Source organism: Dermacentor albipictus, chromosome 1 (assembly GCF_038994185.2).
Source record: "Dermacentor albipictus isolate Rhodes 1998 colony chromosome 1, USDA_Dalb.pri_finalv2, whole genome shotgun sequence".
Classification (NCBI taxonomy): Eukaryota; Metazoa; Arthropoda; class Arachnida; order Ixodida; family Ixodidae; genus Dermacentor; species Dermacentor albipictus.
In genome coordinates, this window is record NC_091821.1 from 201,107,985 (window position 1) to 201,127,022 (window position 19,038).

The following is a 19,038-nucleotide window of genomic DNA, read 5'->3' on the forward strand; positions in this document are numbered from 1 at the left end:
ATAAAGAAGGAAAGAGAACTCTGGTTGTGTAAATGTCTGTTGATATCATGGGCGCACACTGCAACCTGAGAGATTAAGATACACTGGCAAGAAGCAATCCCAATGCACGCCCCTGTGTTCACAAATGCACTGCTCTGGAATTGCCGTGATCCCGTTTCCGCAGCCGCCCGCGTGAGGCACTGGGGTCATCGACCGTGACATCAGATGTAGCCTTCCCCATCTCCCTCCGTTTCTGTCACCGCGCCGCCCAAATGGCACACATAGATGTGTGCCTTCAATGCATGGGCCCGTCGAACGCGCCCTAGAAGTGCGCGTAGAATGTAACTACCGAGCGCGGTCCCTCCGCGGGCCGCACCATATGCGCGCGCGCGCCCGTCTCTCCATTCACTAAAAACCAGTTTCCTCCACGCGTTCCCGTTTCAGCCTTTGTCCTTCGCCCTCGGACACCGCCTCTCTCATGACGTCACGCGTGACGTTGCGCGCCGCTCGCCTTCGCCTCCGCAAGTGCCGGCGAGCGGCGTCCACGGCGGGCGAGAAAGGAGCTGCGCCCGCCGCCAGACGCACACCGCCGGCTCCCGAGACAGAGCAGCGTCCAAGCCGCGCGCCGAGAAAAAAGCAGCCGTCTAGCCGAAGGACGAGGGAGTTGCGCGGACACCGCCACTGACCGAGGGTCGCCTGCAGAGAAGGGGAGACAGCGGTGAGTGACTCCTCGGGAAAGCCGGGCGAAAGAGAGAGCGCTCCCAACCAACCGCCTGAACAGGTGGCTGCTTGGGCAGCGCTCCGAGTTCTAGCCCGTTCACGGGACGCTGGAGCGAAATCACGGCGAGAATGCCGCGGGTGGCAGGGAGGTGGGAGGGGGGTTACCAAGCGCTTCCCTCGATCCTCTTTGGGGGCCCACATGACGGGTCTTTTGGCTGCAGCGTAAACAAGTCTCCAGCGCGCGTCCGGTCACTCAAAGCGCGCGCGCGTGAATGTTTGAAAACTTTGCTCGGAACCGGTGGCTGCGTGTTTATCATTGGAAGGTAAATCCCTCTCTCCTAACAAAGCAGCACTATTGAAATGAAAAGGTTTGCCGCCACCGCACACTTATTCACACCGATGTTGAGGATATGACTGTCACTGCGTATATTCATTCTATCGGGAGCAAAGTGGAAGAACTGACAGAAACAGATTGACAAGTGAGCTAGGTTGAGCTAAATGTTTCTTCGAGTAGGGGCGTACGTCGCCGGGCTATATGGGCCATATATACAATGGCGGCATTCCCCAATTACCGCCCTCTTTCTCACTCTCCTTGCGGTGTATGTACTAAGAGTTCACGTTCCAGTGGCGAATACCTAACAAATCTCGAAGGGCATCAAGGAATGGTTGGTATCGAAGGAACGCGGTAGAGGGAAAGCACTGTAGCTGAGCGGCGTCGAGAAGGCGCCAAACTGAAAGGACACTTGTTGCTGAGAAACACTGTTTTGTACTCGCGCCGTTATCGGTCGCAAATCGCTTACAAGGCGCTCAGTGTTGCCTCAACCACGCGCGGCACGTGCGCGCGACCGCTCGCACGCGGAATGGCTGCGGTCACGCAAACGGTCCGAGAACGCAGGCGGTGCGCGGCCTGTTGGATGCGGGCCGCGTACGGCGATCTCGGCGTCTTACGAGCAGCAATGCCGGAGAACATGCGCGCAAAATTACTCGCCAACGACCGGGGAGGAGCGCCGCAGCGCGAGCACGCTCGTGAAGTCAACGGACGGCGACGTTGCACGCGAGGGGGGCCTGATCGAAGGGTGCCGCCGGCGCATGCATGCGTTCTTCCATCAGCTAAGCCCCCCTCCCCCCTCTTTCCAGCCCTCTTTACCCTCCTATGCCAAGGTGCGCTCTTAAAAATGCCGTAGCGACCAACGCAGGGGTGTCAGTGCCGCTTCCCTTCGCATCGAGAAACGGTCACGCTTTTGACGTGTTTGCACTGCGCTCCTTTATCGCGCGGGGACCTGGACTGCGCGGCACGACTCCTGCCTGCACGTGTGGGACTGCCTTGCTTCGACAGAGACCGTGCGACCGGTTAAGTGGCAGAGCGCTAACTTCCCGAGTACACAAATCCTAGATGTGTTGTTAGTTCGAACTGGTTCTGCGGCGTCGTGTAGCAGCAGTAGAGACACTTGGCGAAGACGTGCTTTCATGCTATAGGCGTGTTTCTCGAGTCGCCCTCTTCGATTCTTGGTTAACCACAGCACGTCGTCACTTTCGCTGCGAAGATTCGTGTTCCCAGAGTTGGAAAGACTAAAAGTTCACGGAATATGCCATCCTTATACTGCAGTTTTTTTGCGCATTATGGTGCAATGCTAGCAATAGCAACGTGAAAAAGACGCGCTGTTCGCGAATTATTACCTTATTTTTGACTTTTAGATTTATTGGCGAGTGATGTTGCCTTTCGTTCGAACATATTGTCAGCTCGCTGGGCGTGTTTTCGCTGGAACGATGCGCGTATCATGCGTGCTCTTCAACGAGGATCGCACACAACTTTTTAAACAAAATCAGCCGCGAGCGTCCGCGGTAACAACATAAACAAATATCTAAAACAAAAAGAAACACGCTTTTGTACTCAACCACTGAACTACGCGTAAAGCATGTTTGCACTTTCCTTGCGGACGGAGCTGGTGTTTTTCTTGAGTGCCTTGCACACGTTTTGTTGGCCTGTCATGTCGCCGACGTCGTCAGTGTTCGCTTTCAACAGCCTGGGTGTATTTACTACAGGGTGTTTAGCATTGCCTACTGCGTGTTTGTAGTGCGCCGACAGCGGCAGTACGCAGGAGCGGATACAAGGGCGATGTCCAGATACACGTATTCTAGCCGCCCTCTTGAATTTCTACTGCCTGTAGTCCTTGATGAAGTGCAATGTAAGGTACTTTAATTGAACCGTTAGTGTTGTGTATGTTGTTTGTGAGTTTTGTTCTGGTTAGTGGTCAGACACTGGAACTTTTAACACAGCATACATCTAGATGTTATGCGCTACTATATTATCTTAGGTACTGACGAGAGCCATGCGCTCAAATATGTCTGACATTTTGCCTTTAAACTGCTTGGCGGAGATCTCTACCGAAAAAAAAAATGGAGACGCGTCCATCCTTTGGAGATGATTGGCGACTTTAATGGAATTAGCAATCTGTCGTATGATGGATGCGTAAATGGTGATGATAGCTTTTATATGATGATGCGGCACATAACCAGTGACACATACCTATAGTGGCCTAAGCTGGTCCGATGGTCGGTTTTTAAAACCGGTTCGCTCAGCACAGTAGCCCGATGCTCTCTCCATCTGACCATGGACTCCTCAATGACCCAATTTGGCGTGAAATAAGTTAGGCACAGACATACATACATGCTTTTAAATAAAGGCATACCGCAAACTGGGTGAAGTTGCCAAATGATGTCGATCGCATCAAAACAGAAAAAAAAAAAGGATGGGCTGCTGCTGAGTCTGTTCCCTTCTGTAAATGTGGCGCATGTACCATGAATACATCGAAATCTGAAACGAAGTGCGTTTGCATAACGTTAAACAGCGTGAAATCATGCTCATCATCACCACCAGCACATTAACTTAGAAGCTGACCCATCTAGAGGAAACATGGCTTCACTCCTGGCCGTACGGCTGTTTCTCGCTCAGTTATACCACAGTTTACTTCCGCGCACATTCCTCTGGCGTTGTGACAACCTATGGACCGCATTCCCCCTTTTCATCACCGAGGGACATTTGCACGAAATATAGAAGCTCTTCAAGTTCTACTACTTCACCGGTTATGCACTGAGTAGTTTCAGTTATGCGCAGAAATGCTGGCGAATAAAAACGGCAAATGCTGTTTTGAGCCTCGCTCTGTGGTCAAGGCGCAGTTGCGGCAGCTGTTGCAACGACAGATCATTATTGCCTCGCGAGCGAATTCAAGGTTGTCAGCCGGCGTCTGGACGTTTATATATATACCCGCCTTCGTGCGGCGTCTCAGCGTAGGCGCACATAATTACAGAGGAATATTCGCGCAGTCCCTGCTCAAAGGAGCGTAACGGCGTGTCGCAACTAAGCCATATGCGTGAACCAAGTATCTAGTGAACGCGTATTTTAGATTCACATAGCAATCGAGACAAATCTGGAAGATGGTGAAACGCGTTGTTGCGAGTTTCGGAGACCGAAAAACGAAAAAAAAAAAATCATGCAGATCCAAAGCACATCTTGGAATCTATGTGAAGCAGCTTTTTCGTGAAGCGGTTAGTGCAATGCTATTAACTTTGCCTATTTCATTCCCCTGCCTTTGGCATAACGGAAACAGGCTGGCGCACGCGCTCTCGCGCACCCGTGCTACGCAGTGTGGTACACACGCGGCGATCGTCTCAAAGAGCTAGTTGGTTTTGGCACGTTGGATTGTGGCCTAACGGTTAGAGTATGGGGATGCTGTGCTAGGGGACCGGGATTCGATCCCACCGTCGGGTACGTAATTCGATTCCCCTATAAGCGTGAACTATTAGGCCAAGAGAGCAGCAACACCCGGGAGGGCTCGCAAAGAAGGCTTCGCTCTAAAATAATTCAAGCAGGAAGGGCAATTACAGGTCATTGATAGATTTCATCAGGACTGCACATGTTTTTGTTTGTGGCCATTAAGGCGGCTGCCGAGTATATTGATGGCGGTGACATCCTGGGCCTACATAACACGATTGTCTTCGTTTTATTCAATTATGTTCGTGTTAGTCACCGCATCGACTTGGCCAATCCTAACGATAGCGTAAGCAGGTGCGCCACTGTAACTGGCGACGACGCGTGGAAGAGAATTGATTTGTTAAAGCAATGCGTACAATGGAGTCGTAGCTCGGCCCCACTTGGACGCAAGTAGCTGTAGCAGCGAAAACAAAGGATGTTACGCGACTTTTGAAAACGAGGCGCAGTGAATGTACAAAATAGAAAAAGGGGCGAATTCACAAAGCTTTTCGTTCGTAAGTGCCATTGGCCGGCGGCCTTCGCTAATAACATGCCCAGCATCGGAATTGGCTGAAATTTTCTCTTACGAATAATTGAGCGTTAGAGTATTTTGTGAATACAGGCCCAGAAGAGCAAGCGGCATTAGGGCACGAGAACGTACACTTATAGGCTAGCACAGCAGAAAGTTGTAGCAGTTTATTTTTATTCAGCGAAAAACGAACAAGTGCACGCGAGAAATCAGCGCTGCACAGCTCTATGTTAAACAACGCACAGTAAAAGAACCCTGTGCGTCATGGGGTTTTTCTTGGGCTTCGCTTGAGTGCTTAACCAAGTTGTCCGCGAAATAACGTTCCAATTGCGAGTCATCGCTTGACGGTGCACGTTTTCTCGCGTACTTATAGTAGCTTTCCACTGTTTCGATCCGTAATAAAATGTTTCTTTTCCTTCGCCGTCTTTTGTTGCTGAAATCCCATTTAATGAGAATCGGAATAACGCTGATGGAGCAGAATAAAATATAACACACAGAGACGTTCTTGCGCATTGCGCTGTGTTAAATGCTTTCTTTCGGTGTTTTATTTCAGCTTAGGCGATGCATCCCTCATAAATGTTTGCGCATTTTCTTCGGGTTTTCAAGCTCTTTACTCTCAACGCGACGTGGATTTGCGCTGCTTGGATTGTATAAATTTGGGAGTGCTTTAGAGTAACGTTGAAGAACACTGTTTTTTTTTCTCAACACTTTCATTCTGCGCGAACACATCATTGTCCTAAAGACAGCTTTGAAAGTGCGCGTGACCTGCAATGTTTTCTTTAAAAAAAATGTTGCTTCACAGGCCGATTGATGACGACTTCGAGAACTACGTTTCGCAAATGTAATTGATGGGGAAAGCTTGCTATATATTAGAACATCTATGTCCTGGCAATTATTTAATTGTAAGAACGCCCCACCTCCATCTAGCCTGTCCTCAATATTTTGTCGAACTACGAGAAAGGCTTCAATTTGTTTATTTTCCATGATGATCACATTGATGTATAATGATTGAATCAAAATTACAATCCATAAATTATCGAGTCCCGGCCGCGGTAGCTGCATTCAGATGGCGAAGGTATGCAAGAACGCCCATGTACTGAAAGTCTCTGCATGTTAAAGAATCCCTTGTGGTCAAATTCTAGGTTCATGATCAGTCTGCATGGTTTAGCATGCGTGTCACGTGGAAATCATAAAAAGAGAGAGAGAGAGAAAAAAAGGCACGAAAGCAACTATCTAACCAATCCTTCCCACAGATGGAACCCTAACAACAGTGCGGAGAAAGGCGTTCACAACGGTCGCGCCAGTATTGCCTCTCACGGTTCTCCTTTGCGTAATGGTCTTACAAAACGTGCACGTCTGGCCACAGCTTTCATCAGAGGGCTTCGCGACACTCGTCGCTGTCGCGCGATAATGCCCGCGCTGCAGGCGACAGGGGCGCGCCCCGTGACGGGGAGCGTCCCCAGCGGCGTCCGCGCAGCGGGTGGCTTACGTCCGAGGATTGCGGGCACAGCGAGAGATTGCCCGCGCGCGCGTAACGCATGTAAGCGTAACCGCGATGGATGCAAGGGCGTGCGGCGTGACGAGCGCAGGTTTCCTTAATCAAGGATGCACGCGGCGGCTATCCGATACATGAATCGCGCGCGAGCCGCCTCCGCTGCCACTGCGCGGCTGTGCGAAGGTGCGCTGCCGCCCTCTGCTTTGCAGTGCAGCCTCTGCGGGCGGGCAGAGAAATGGACGCACTCTAATGGGTATTTCAAGGCCCCCGCAGGGAGCGTGTCTTTGGGGCAAGAGTATACGTCTGGGTGGAAGGCATGCCAGCCGTTGCACCATGAATACCCATAGCACCGGGGAATTTCTGCGATCCTGCGCGTGCAGGTTCACTGGCGCTGGAGAGGTGGTGGTCTTCAGGTTTAGCGACCTTATGTTTGTGGGCGCACAGCAGGCTAGGCAGGATGATTAACTGACGTTCCTTGCTCCCTCGGAATGTGACAGGACCAATATTGACATGTATGTTAACCGTTATGCGTTATCCCTCGAGCAGTGCTGATTTCAGACACTCCTTCGCGCCCACGCGTGGATAACTTTCTGGCTGCGCCTTGACAGCTATACTTAGTGTACTCCCGACGAACGTGAATGATGAATACGTGGGCCTCACTCAACCTGCCATTGTTAATATTCCCTCTTGATAGAGAGATATGACAAATGCAGGGAAGTTAACAAGAACAGAAAATCTGGTTTGTTACCCTACACTGGAACTCGGGGAAATGGGAAGTAGAAATATAAGAAGGAAATAAGAAAGAGACATCGAAGGTATGTACACGATCGCAGGCGTCCGCAGCACACGTTCGCAGCACAGGGTCACAGTAAACACCAGTCAGTGCTAAACCTTTAATAATCGTAGCGATGTCTCTGTCGCCTTCTGTTGCGACGGATGCCGAGGTCTAAATTCTGATATGGTTCGTTCCCAAAGTGGTCTGCCATGAGCGAGCTAGCGCAGCAGTGAGCGGTCGCCTGTGTACTCTCTGTCGAGGGCGGTCACAAAGAATTCAAGGGTCTTCTCGCGACCACAGTCATCACTTGGCAGACACAGCGTTGTCGGCAATTTCAATACGCAAGGCAGAAGACCTCGTAAAGGCTACTCCTAATCATAGCCAGCAAAGCAAGAATGCCTCGCGTAGGCAGATTCTAGATGGGGCTTGAAGGCGGAGCGAAGAGTCGAGATGTTTCAGTATATGCTGCGCTGGAAACTATGACGTATATTGACTCTGCTGCTACCTAGAACGCCGCAGTGGCCTGGAAGCCACCAAAGTGACATAGTGTCTGTCCTCCGGCTGAGTTGTAAAGAAAGAAAGAAAGAAAGAAAGGAAAAGAAGAAAACTTTCTCCACTCTCTAACACCACTTCATGTGATCTCGTGTCACATGCAGCGCTAATAGTAAGGACTGTAGCGCTGCCTTCGAGCCACAGAATACGGACCATTTTAGATGTTGTTCTAGGCTGATGAAATGAAGCGCGGCGAGAAGAGGTGCAAGTACCGCAGCCGCCGACGTCGTCGGGTGGGACATCTTGAAACTGACATTGGCGGCTTTCACTGGGAAGACGATGGCTCCGGTCGAGCCTTCGTCGAGTATTCAACTTCGCTGCTCACAGTCTGTATGCCTCGCAGTACTATGTTCGTTGCTTTTGCAAGAAGCGCACGATACTTCACCTACCTCTTGAACGATAATTGCGATAATTGCAAGACAGAACCGGGAACACAACGCATAACAGCGCTGTTCGAAGTTTTCCAACAGGACGCCGTGCGAAACCCAAGAGTTGGCATGGACCTTGCGCGCGTAGAGAACTGCGGAGACTATGCACATTGCCTACACGCATTCATCAACTTTCGTTTTATTTCTTTATTAAGTCGCAAATATGTTATGTGTAGTGTAAAATTGAACTGTTTGAGAGATAACATTGGGCCGCTTAGATTTCGCTAATTCAGTCTAAAAAATACGCGCGTGATAAATTCCACCCTGTGCAGCCTCGTCCATTGAGTCTCAACGTTACCATATCGTACATCGTCAATCAGGAAAAAAGAGTGTAGCCAGGAAAAATGACGAATAAGGGAAATTACTGCGCTTGCCGCAAAAATGCAGCGATTGATGGATGGGGCTCATTCGTCGAAAGCAACACCCAGACTATGAGGGACGTTGCAATGGCTAGCTCCGAAGCTCGGCACACAAGTGTGTTGGAATTCCACTCCCGTTAGAACGCGGCCGCCGGAGCCGGGAACGCGCGATCTCGTGTTCACTAGCAAAACGTAATCGGGTACAAGTAGGCTTCGGACGCCGTGCTGGTCACGACTATTCACTATAGGTCGGTAAAATTAACCAAACTCACTCGGACTCGTTCGCAAAATAGACTATAGGGCTCCTCTCAGACTCAGAAGAAATGAGACCCAGCCAGGCTTCACTCCGACCCATCGTTATTGTCTCATACTTTAAAGCTTTCCTTGCTTATATTCTGCCGGGTTTGCCGCAGACGGCATGCTGCTGGAACGAAATTACGGCGGATGTATTTGTGGATAGGTGTATGAAGGTTATATGTGCTCAGAATGCAAGTACCAGCTAGCGGGCTTGTATAAACCCTGTTTGCTGACCGACAAAGTAGCGCCAGTAAGCGCACCTCTGTGCTGCGTAATAAAAATGTAAATTCGTACATAAAACTTGAACGTGTAATGCTGGCTCATAGGTACCTCTAAAGCACACCGACATGTTAATGGAATAGGGCATTATGTTCGACGCATTCTTTGAATTACTTGATTTTCTTTGATTTAACCATTCGGTATATGCCACTGGGTGTGTGCCCATCTTGGCCAATCCGCCAGAATGGGTATGTTCCACTGCAACACAAGCGGTACGGAATCTTTCAACGTAGCTAGATATGTATCATACTTCTCTGTGCATACACCTGTCGTCGACATTCTTCCTTCGACACGCAACATACGTCGCCTTCGTACTCGTGGCATCACTGCGTAGACATCTGACATTGTACATCCTCCTGAGCAGTGCAGAGCATAAAGATAAAAATTGCGCGAGATTAAAGTTGTGACCTTTTTGGTGGATAAAGATAAACAAAAGATAACGTTAAGAGAGGGGGTCAGCCGCAGGGCCCTATTTTATTTCTTTAATTCAGTTAATAAGTACAAGTAATTTCCCCTATGTTGTCCTTGGTACCTTTGTTTGTTGGCTTTTCATGAGCGCATTATCGTTGATATTCATCGTGAGATCGTGAATTGGCACAATTAGAAAAAAATGAGCACTATTATGCTACCAGACATGGCGAATATTGGAACGTTGTTGCACCCCGCTTGACCACTGGCATGGAAGGCCCATGTTATTCTTTGCCATCACTGTTAAACTATTATCAATCTACTAATATTGACTTATTTATTTGTTCCACTGCTAAACTTAGATCTATGTTTGCAGAAGAAAACTGATTCACTTATCCTGGAATTTATTTATTTATTTCATTGTTTTCGAATCATTGTGTTTTACTTTTGTTCTGCACTGATCAAGTGTTTACATTTGTTTATTGACTGTTTTTCATTGCTGATGCCCAAACGCCGCTAATTACGTGGTGCTGCGGACTCGTCAAGCCGCCTACTGGCAGCTTTTTTTCCTTTGTCCTCCATCTGTAATATACATGGTGGAAAATAAAGATTTTATTTTATTTGATTTGATTTGAGATGGTTTCTGCCTGATTTTTAAGACGAAAGTTTATTTGCCTCTTCCGTCGACTTTCCCACTGCTGCTGCTGCTGCTGTGGTTGCTGCTGTCAGGCACACCAAATCGGGACGGGGGAGGGAGGGGATGGGGAGGGCACAGCGTGTGCATATATGACAGGAGCGAGTCAGAGAGTAAAGGCGACGCTAGAAACTCATTTCCACCCCACCGCGTCGAATGCGCAAAATGCCCTCTGGAGCTCCCTGGCCGTCGCCACATTAGCCTCTAGACAGCTGTGATTATCCGTGACTCCCCTCAAAAGCATTGCAGCAAATGCAGCGCTTCCCTTTCTACTAAGGTACGAGTCCAGAGGGGACGTAGATAAAACTGTAGGGAAGAGGGAGGAGAAGAGGCAGTTCCCATACTAGGGAGGTGACTTGGGAAGGCAAGCAAACCCTACTACTATACGACGGTGGTTGAGAGGAAACTGGATAAGCTTAAGTTCAAGGTACGGTACAGTACGTTGCTGCTATTTCAGAAAAATAAACACCATGCAAATATGTCAAGCGGAGAAACTACGCAGGGCGTGCAGAAGCAGAGGGTCCAGGCGACACGGGAGCGGTCTATCGTCAAATCAACACTTCTGTGTCCGCCTCATTAGGTTCGCGGCTATGGGAATGCTAGAGGCCGTGGACTGAAAAATTCAGTGGATGGAAAACGCACATGCACTTAGATTTTGGGGCACGTTAAAGAACATCACGGTGTCAAAATTAACACAGAGTACGCCACTGCGGTGTGCTTCATAATCCAATTAAAGTTTAATACTTCAGCCACAATGTGATGTGCCATGTGAGGAAATGACAATGCTCAGCCCTCTCAGAGGTTATGAAGTATGGCGCACAACAACGCCTCCAGCAAACATCTCTCCCTGTGTGTTCTGTGTACTACGCAGACAAACAGCAGTGGTGCCCGCAAGGTATTGTTAACATCAACTCACTACTCTCGTATTAGACTAAACGTCGAAGAAATTAAGCTTTAGTCGTCAACATCATCGCTAATTACCGTCAATCAAAGCATCCAGCACGGAATGCTTCGCTTACATCGATTCTCACAGTGCGTGGGATCTGCATTTTTTTTTTCTAACCACTACTGGAAAAGTGCGCAATAGCGCTTTTGGATGTATAGCCCCGAGGATGGCTGGGCAGGAGCTGCATGGTGTTCAGGGTCGAAGCCTGCCTATTTTAGCTTCGCTTGCTCGGCTTAGCTGGAAACATAAGGAAAAAGTTGGTTTCTCAAGAGCCGGCTAGTCTAAAGCACCGTGTCTAAATCAACACTACACAAAAGTCTTTTTTTTTTCTTCTAAGCAATATATAGAGGGCCGTCGCGCAAGCATACCAACGTTATATAAAAAAATGAAGAAAAAGAAAGCAAAACAAGCTAGAAAGCCGTCGCGCACGCGCACACACCAGGTGAAGCTTCTCATTAAAGCAGATGATATCGGTAATTCAAAGCTTGTTTATGCGTAGCAGTCAACCGATCCAAAACACATGAGCTTAGAAGATGCAACTTGGAAGAAGCAACTTTTGAGTCTTTTGGTGTAACCGGCCCATCTAGGTCGGTTTCTCTCTCTGTCGTAAGAAAGCGACACTGGGTTCTGCAAGCGCCCGATAAATAGACATTGTGCGAAAGGCGTCAGCACCGACCTCGCAAAGGGCGCGAACAGCATACGTGCGCTACATGCGACGGCAGTAACGGGAATTCCGGTGAAGGAAGTCCGCGTCCCGTGTAGTTCCTTCTTCGCACGGAGCGAGTGACACGCGCTGCATGCCAACGCAGCCCAGACGTTATCGCCAGGTGACGTCTTGTGCATCGCGCTTGTCCTCGCTTGTAGTACCTAGTCTCACTTGGCAATATTTAGAACATAGGGAATTCTCGCAATACAAGGGCAAGGAACGTCGTCAAAAATAAACAAATAAGAATAACAAGCGCAGCCTTAATTCCTCATTCGACAGCTTGCGCAATCATAATTTGCAGCAATAAAAAGAAAGCCCTCTTAGGGAGGACGCCTGCAATGGGCAAGGTCACCGCTATTCCAAAGTTTTTTCTTTGTCTGTGCGTCTTTTTTTTCTTTGTTTCCCGCTTCGTAATCGATGATTCGTGAAAGTAGTACCACGGCCGCTGCCAGTACGTACTCTCCTAGTAATGCTAAACATGAAATGGCGCGTGGTGCCGCGGAAACAAATTTCGTGCTGAAAGCGGCGCTTGTCGGAACGGCACATCACTTCGGAAATCATTCGTTATCTGTATTTCTCATTCGGTATCTGTACTGTCTCTCCAACAGTACCGAAACCGCAAAGAGAGGAGGGAAACGTGAATAAAAGAAGCAGGGAAAGCCCGCGCGAACCCAAACATGTTAACAAGCTGAGAGACGAGGGAAGGCCGGTCGTTTTCGACTTGTCTCGAATTTTCGTCACGTCCGTGAAGCACGGCCGCACGCGGGGACGCTAGTCTTTTGTGGCCCAGAGAAGCCGCGAAACAACAATGAGGGCCCGCTGCTTTCTTTCATTGTCGCGGAGCCAGTTACGCGTTCCAGGAAGCGCTCCCACGGAGTTGGCCACGGGCTGGACACACACCGTAGCTAAATGGCCGCCACGATAACAAAGCCGTGCCACCGTCGAGGGCCTCGGCGGAGAGCGTCTTTTGTCTGTCTGCAACGCGCGGGCAGAGGAGGGTTCTCCCCAAACCTACCCGGCGCTGCGAGCAGCGGCCACCCTGTCTTCATAAAGCCGCGCAGCGATGTTGAGGCTGCCAAACGTGTGCAGAAAGCGCTCACGAGCGCATGATGCCAAGTTTCGATAACGTTTCTCTCTTGTACAGCGTATCTGTGAGAGTTCAAAGCACACGCAATCACCAGGGCACTCCAGTTCCACCAACGCCACGTCTCTTACACCGTCGTCCGCTTACGGTTTCGCCTGAAGACTACCGTGGAGGGACACTTTTCATTGCAGTACGTTCTCGTCCGTGAATGACTGACGCCGACGTTAGGTTCCACAACGGTGCACGCTTTTAATGGCACGGAGTAGGGGCACAGGGCGGGGAATTCCAGGGGCCGTCCTTGAAGGCACCAAGGACGGTGGCCCATGCAGCCGCGAGCGGCCACTGACTCCCTCGGTTGCGATGACCTGTGAACGGAAACTCTTCGGCGAAGCACACTGGTCTCCCGACGCGGCAGTGCGCATGGCTGGGAGCAGCCGCCATCGGCGTTTTACGATTACACCCCGCACTTTACGATTTTCCACCCATCACGCGCACGCAACCTTGGTATGCGCTCGTAAGACGCTGGCGTCGCTTCCACACCCCTTTGCTTATTCAAAGCAAGAAAACATAGTCAGCATAGTGTGCTGCCGCATGCCACGAACGCGTACCTTCTCGAAGTACAGAAGGTACAGAGTCGAGGGCTGGCTGCGCACGCATGCAGGTTGGGTCCTGCTCACTTCCGCGGCTAATAAGCTCCGTTGCCGAAGAGCAGACTTTTATTGTAACTGCACGCTGTAAACGTGACATAGATGCATTCTTGCATCTTTAGACGGGCGTTAATGCCGTCTCCACGTAGGTCGTTAATGCAGGCTTCCGTTCCTTGTTTTTGCTGTAAGAACATTCCTTAAAGTCCCGCGTAAGCTAAGATGAATACATTTCTTGACGAGTGGAAGAAGACCGCCCCCCCCCCTCTTTTTTTTCTCTTTAGTATATACCTGTGAGTGTCGACGTAGCGTTATTCTCTACATTTTATTGTTCTTTTGGAATGGCATGTTCATAGTTATTGATGGTGCTATCGAAATGTGTTTCCTGTGAGTTACACGGGAAGTAAAACGCCATCTTTATAAAACTAAATTCTAAGAAAACTGTCTTATTGGGCATATAATCCTACTGCCTATCTTGAGCGTACATCTGCGCACCAAAATTGGAATTGCCGCGCACGCTTTGAGGCGTTCCAGTCGTTACGCCAACTTTGTGTCGTGTATACATGTGTTACTACGTAAAGGCAAGACTCAAAAGGATAATTCGCGTAATGTTTTTTTTTTTTTTGGTCTGCATTAAGAAGAACTAAACGGAATCAATGAAAAAACATTTGCCTTACTTTACAGCGCCTTACTCAAAGTCGGGACACTTAAAGTGAAACACTCGATCTTTTCAGACTCATAAAAATTTTGTTTGAACACTGCATTTTTGTTAATTTCCCGGTAACAGGTCGACTATATTATGAAGGTCAAAGTTTTTATTTTCTTTTCTTTTTGAAAATTTCGCGTGCAAACTGCAGCGCCGGTACATCAGTGCGGCGTCACAGATGTCAAAGCATTTTCTCGTATTTGAGCCGCTGTAACTCAATAAAAGCTTTTGAAACTGGCCAGGTTCAGTCTCTGGCTCTTTTGATGTATAATGGAGCTCATTTTTACTGATAAAAAATTAAGAAGGCCCGAGTAGACGCCGTCTGCAGCGTCACGCCGCGTTGGTACGGGGAAGGCGGCGTTTCCACCCCTCTTTCGAGCTTGCCTCTTTTCTAGCTTATTAAGCCTCCTCTCACCTTAGGAGTGGTTTGTTTGATATACTCTAGAAAGGTAATTTACTAATTCAGCTTAATATATTGTTCTCTTTAGCGTCCTTCTAAGCAGAAATACATTAGCACGCTGAGCTCCACGCCAGCAACGCAACACTACGCACGCTCTGAAATTTATCCGTGCAATTAATGAAGAGTGCAATTAACAAAATTTTGTAATTTTCCACAACGCCCCTAATTTCCCCACACACATTTGCCCACGTATTACCCTCTACATCCACTACGTCCTTTCCAAACTGAACACAGAATTCATGGGCGGACAAGGCTCAGCAGGCGCTACTGCGTTTTTTATACTGTCAACGGGCCTGTCTGACCACCTTTGACCAGATGATTTTTTCCTTGCGTGCACACACTTTCAGGGAACCTTTCTCTCGCGCTCATCGTTCTGTTCCCTCCGCCGCCTGTGTACGGTAGCCAACCGGACACTTCCCTAGTTAACCTCCCTACTTGGGCGCTCTTATATTGTCTCTCTCATTGCGCTAGCTGTATGCTTCCTTTCCAGCTATAACAGAAGATTCTGGAAGTACAAGCCGTTATGTCTAAGCATGCGAAAGCTATTTCTTCTGCATATATGACCTCAACAAGAGCATCCCTTCCGTCAGTGTAACTACGGGCCCACAGAAAGTGTATCCTGTCTCGTTGCAGCGAGTACAGAGCGGAGAATCGGTACTCCCCGTCCTAAATAGCCATGCTGGCGTATATATAGGGAGGTCCTGTATTTTATCCTATGCAGTAGTGATTTTTCCTCTGGACGAAACCGCTTGATTAAGCAGGGCGCATATGGTGGAATCCAAAGCGAACGAAAGTGAGCACGGATGTTCGATTTCGTGGCTTGATTAGTATTTGGGGCATTGAATTTAGGACGCTGACTAGCTCTAATTGTTTTCACGATGATTCTTCGTCGACGTTTGGAGCACACGTTTTCCACCGCGTCTATAGCCCACTAATAGCTTCTTTGTAGAGAGAGATAGAGAGAAAGGCAAAGGAAAGACAGGGAGGTTAACCAGAGATTATCTCCGGTTGGCTAACCTGTACTGGGGTAGGGGTAGGGGGATGCGATAGGTGAGAGAGAGGAGGATTTAAAACCTATATTATAATAATAATAATAATAATAATAATAATAATAATAATAATAATAATAATAATAATAATAATAGTATAACATATGGATACAATATAACAGAACGTGCTGGCACGTACGGGACATGCGAACTGCCAACGCTACAGAACTTCAAAAGTCCGCACGCGCATACGACACCCCAAACAAGTCGATGACATCTGCATGTCGCCTTATTTCCTTGCCTATCGGATTGTCTGCTCTGCTCCAACCAAAGATGAACCATCACCAACTTCCGTCCAAGGCCGAAATAATGCAACGAATATTCCAACGCTATTCATTCTCGAGCTTCCTTAACACCGAGATCGGTCGGTCGTGAACTGTGGATGATAAGAAAGAAGTAGAATCGAGTGAAAGGAATTCATACATTATACCAGCCCAAATTCCAATATATTTTTATCTTTGGAAACGAAGACCGTTCTGGTTATTCAACGTATATATACATAGTCTATATATAGGAATAACGTCAGATATGGTACGATTGATGCGCATTTGAAGTACGTCATTTCACGACCAAGTAGTATACTTTCAGAACACGCGGTAATGTACCTTTTCAGAATTAACCACGTCTCTCTTTTCGTATCAGCGTTTTGTGGCTTCCTGGGGCATTTTTTTTTCTTCTTTCGTGAGGTGGCCGATGTTATCGCCTTGTTTACGGCCTTAGCGACGAGAGAAACGAAGCAGAAGTATGCCAGAACGAAACCAAAGTTTGTCACGGAAACTGGCAAGGAAGGATAACTGTCCAACCCCTGTAGCCGCATTCGCAGAAAGAAAGTTGAGCTGCCGTGTAGACGTGCGTGGCCTCCACGTTCGTCTCGCTGCCGCACAAACACTGGCGAAGGGCCCCCGGCGACACATTGGCAATTCCGGTGCGGTTCCCGTGGCGAACCTTAGACGGAACGCTGATCGATTTCCCCGCAGCACCGGTGCCAACTTGTTGCTGACATGGGAGCCTGTCTGTGGTGCGGATCCGGTAAATCCGCTCCAATCCCGGTCGCACTCGGTGCCTCGCTCGACCCGTCGCCCTGGCACTGCTTTCTCTTCCCTGCCACGACCCGCTTGTTTATCCCGAAAGCATGAGCTTGGCCTACAACGGCCTCTCGGCGACGCCTAATCAGCACGTCACGCTGTGACACGCTGTTTCCCAGCGGCAACAGCGTCCCATGTGTCGTGGCTTAGCGAGGCACCGCGTAATTAAGGCCCCGATGTCAAAAAAGGAATAATAATAATAATTCTCTGCAGCACCGTTGTACCGGTATACGAACTCGAGAGGGGACGCGCGCGTGCGCGCAGCAACGGCACACACACACACACTATACACCACGCGTACTTGGCTATATTGCATGCGCTGCGTCGCCAAAATCCGGTCGACTGATTTTATCGCATGTATGTGACGTGCGTGGGAGGACAGGCGACACAGAGACTGTCCGAACGTCATTAAATGTTCGCTATAGCATTCCCGTGTTCGTGCGAGCGTGCGCGCTTTTCTCAGTGCGTTTGATGTTTTTCACTGTTGCGCGCTGTAGTAAAATTGCGTAGGCGTTTTATCATTGGTCGGTTTCGCGCCGGCACGCAGACATTGTTCGAGTGGGTTGCATGAGGTGTGGAAACGAAAAAAAAATGAAAAAGAAACGACGAGAAACGACACATACACGGTCGCTTCTTTAAGCTTTATTTTTATTGGTCTCACGTAGAAGGCGCAATTCAGCCACCGCAAATAGATTATCACTTATAGGGCACGGCGCATATAGTGACACGAACCAATATATGGTTCGCGTCTCTATGCGAACCAGGTATATGCGTGTCGCAGTGCACCGGTGATCCTGATCCCTCTAATTGGCAGCATCTGCTTATCCTGAGCACCAAATCACTTATTCGCATATTTCGCGCTTGTATGAGAAATTTCAAGTATTCGTTCCCGGATTAATGAAACTTTTGGTTCGTGCTGTATCTTATTAGCCGGCAAATTCGCTGACATCACGTCAGCTAACACGATTAAACTGCAACCCATCCCTGCACACGGACTCTCTTTTGCGTATACCAACGACTTTGTGAATTTTGTCTAAGTTTCTCTTTTTTTTTTAAATGACGGGTTAAGGGGCTTACGAAATAAAATACATGACTTATCAGTACTGCCCATGGCGAATGTTGTGAGTTTACGGCGATAACGAGAAATGGCTTCGCATTGTCTTTTCTTTCTTTGAGGCCCGGGTTCATAGTATAAAGTTTAGTTTAGTTTCTGTGTAGCGCGCTCCGGAACCTGAACGATAAAATTAAAGCATCAGTCACTGAACAAAGGAATTGGGTGCCACGTAAAAGTAGTTATCACCAGCCAACGAAAGTTTGCTGCAACAAAAACGCTGACGCACTGACTTCCTAGCTGGACTCGCTGGGATGTTTATTCTAGAGATAGAGGGAGGAAAAAAAAGAAGGAAACATAAATTGTTTCTGCTATACGACAGGATTTATTTAACAATCTCGCGAGAGCTGTGTGCCCGTATAACGTTTAGCCGCAGTAAAATTTTCAAAATAAACGCATATCCCTTGTTTTTGTCTAGTTTAGAAGTGTACAGGGTGTTTCAGCGAACACTTTCAGAAATCTTTAAGAGTTGCCTGTGGCAGATGTCACAATTCTAGTTCATGAGCTGGTCTACTCGAAGCGGCGGACAATACTTGCACGAAAAAATCGAGATACAAAAACGGCTGATTAATAAAGATTCACTAATTAAGTTTTTAACTAATTACATTATGGCCCGTATTGAAATACACAAATTATAGCCATGGAGTTCACAAGGCGGATCCACTTGGAACGAATTCTCAGGACGACACCAGTTTCGAGATATAAATTCCCGAACTTTGCGGAGAAACGCATTGGCGTTCCGGTTAATTCGTTAACAAAATGTCGTTTCATGCATTGAAGCCCACAAGTAACTGGCATGCCACTGCATTTCTCCGCAAAATTCGGGAATTTATATCTCGAAACCGGTGTCGTCCTGAGAATTCGCTCCAAGTAGATCCGCCTTGCGAAGACCACTGCTAGAATTTGTAAATTGCCATATGGGTCATAAGATAATTAGCCAAAACGTTAATTAGTGAATTCTTGTTAATTAGTCGACCTTGC

General features: G+C 48.3%; 1 protein-coding gene across 1 annotated transcript in view; it reads left to right on the top strand.

Moving 5' to 3' along the window:
* The first annotated feature begins 543 nt into the window (after positions 1 to 543).
* LOC135903152 (uncharacterized) overlaps positions 544 to 19,038 on the top strand; it is a 57,904-nt gene continuing 39,409 nt past the window's right edge. Inside the window, exon 1 of the mRNA XM_065433561.1 lies at positions 544 to 697. The gene's annotated coding sequence lies outside the window, so the exon portion shown is untranslated. The remainder of the gene's footprint in view (positions 698 to 19,038) is intronic.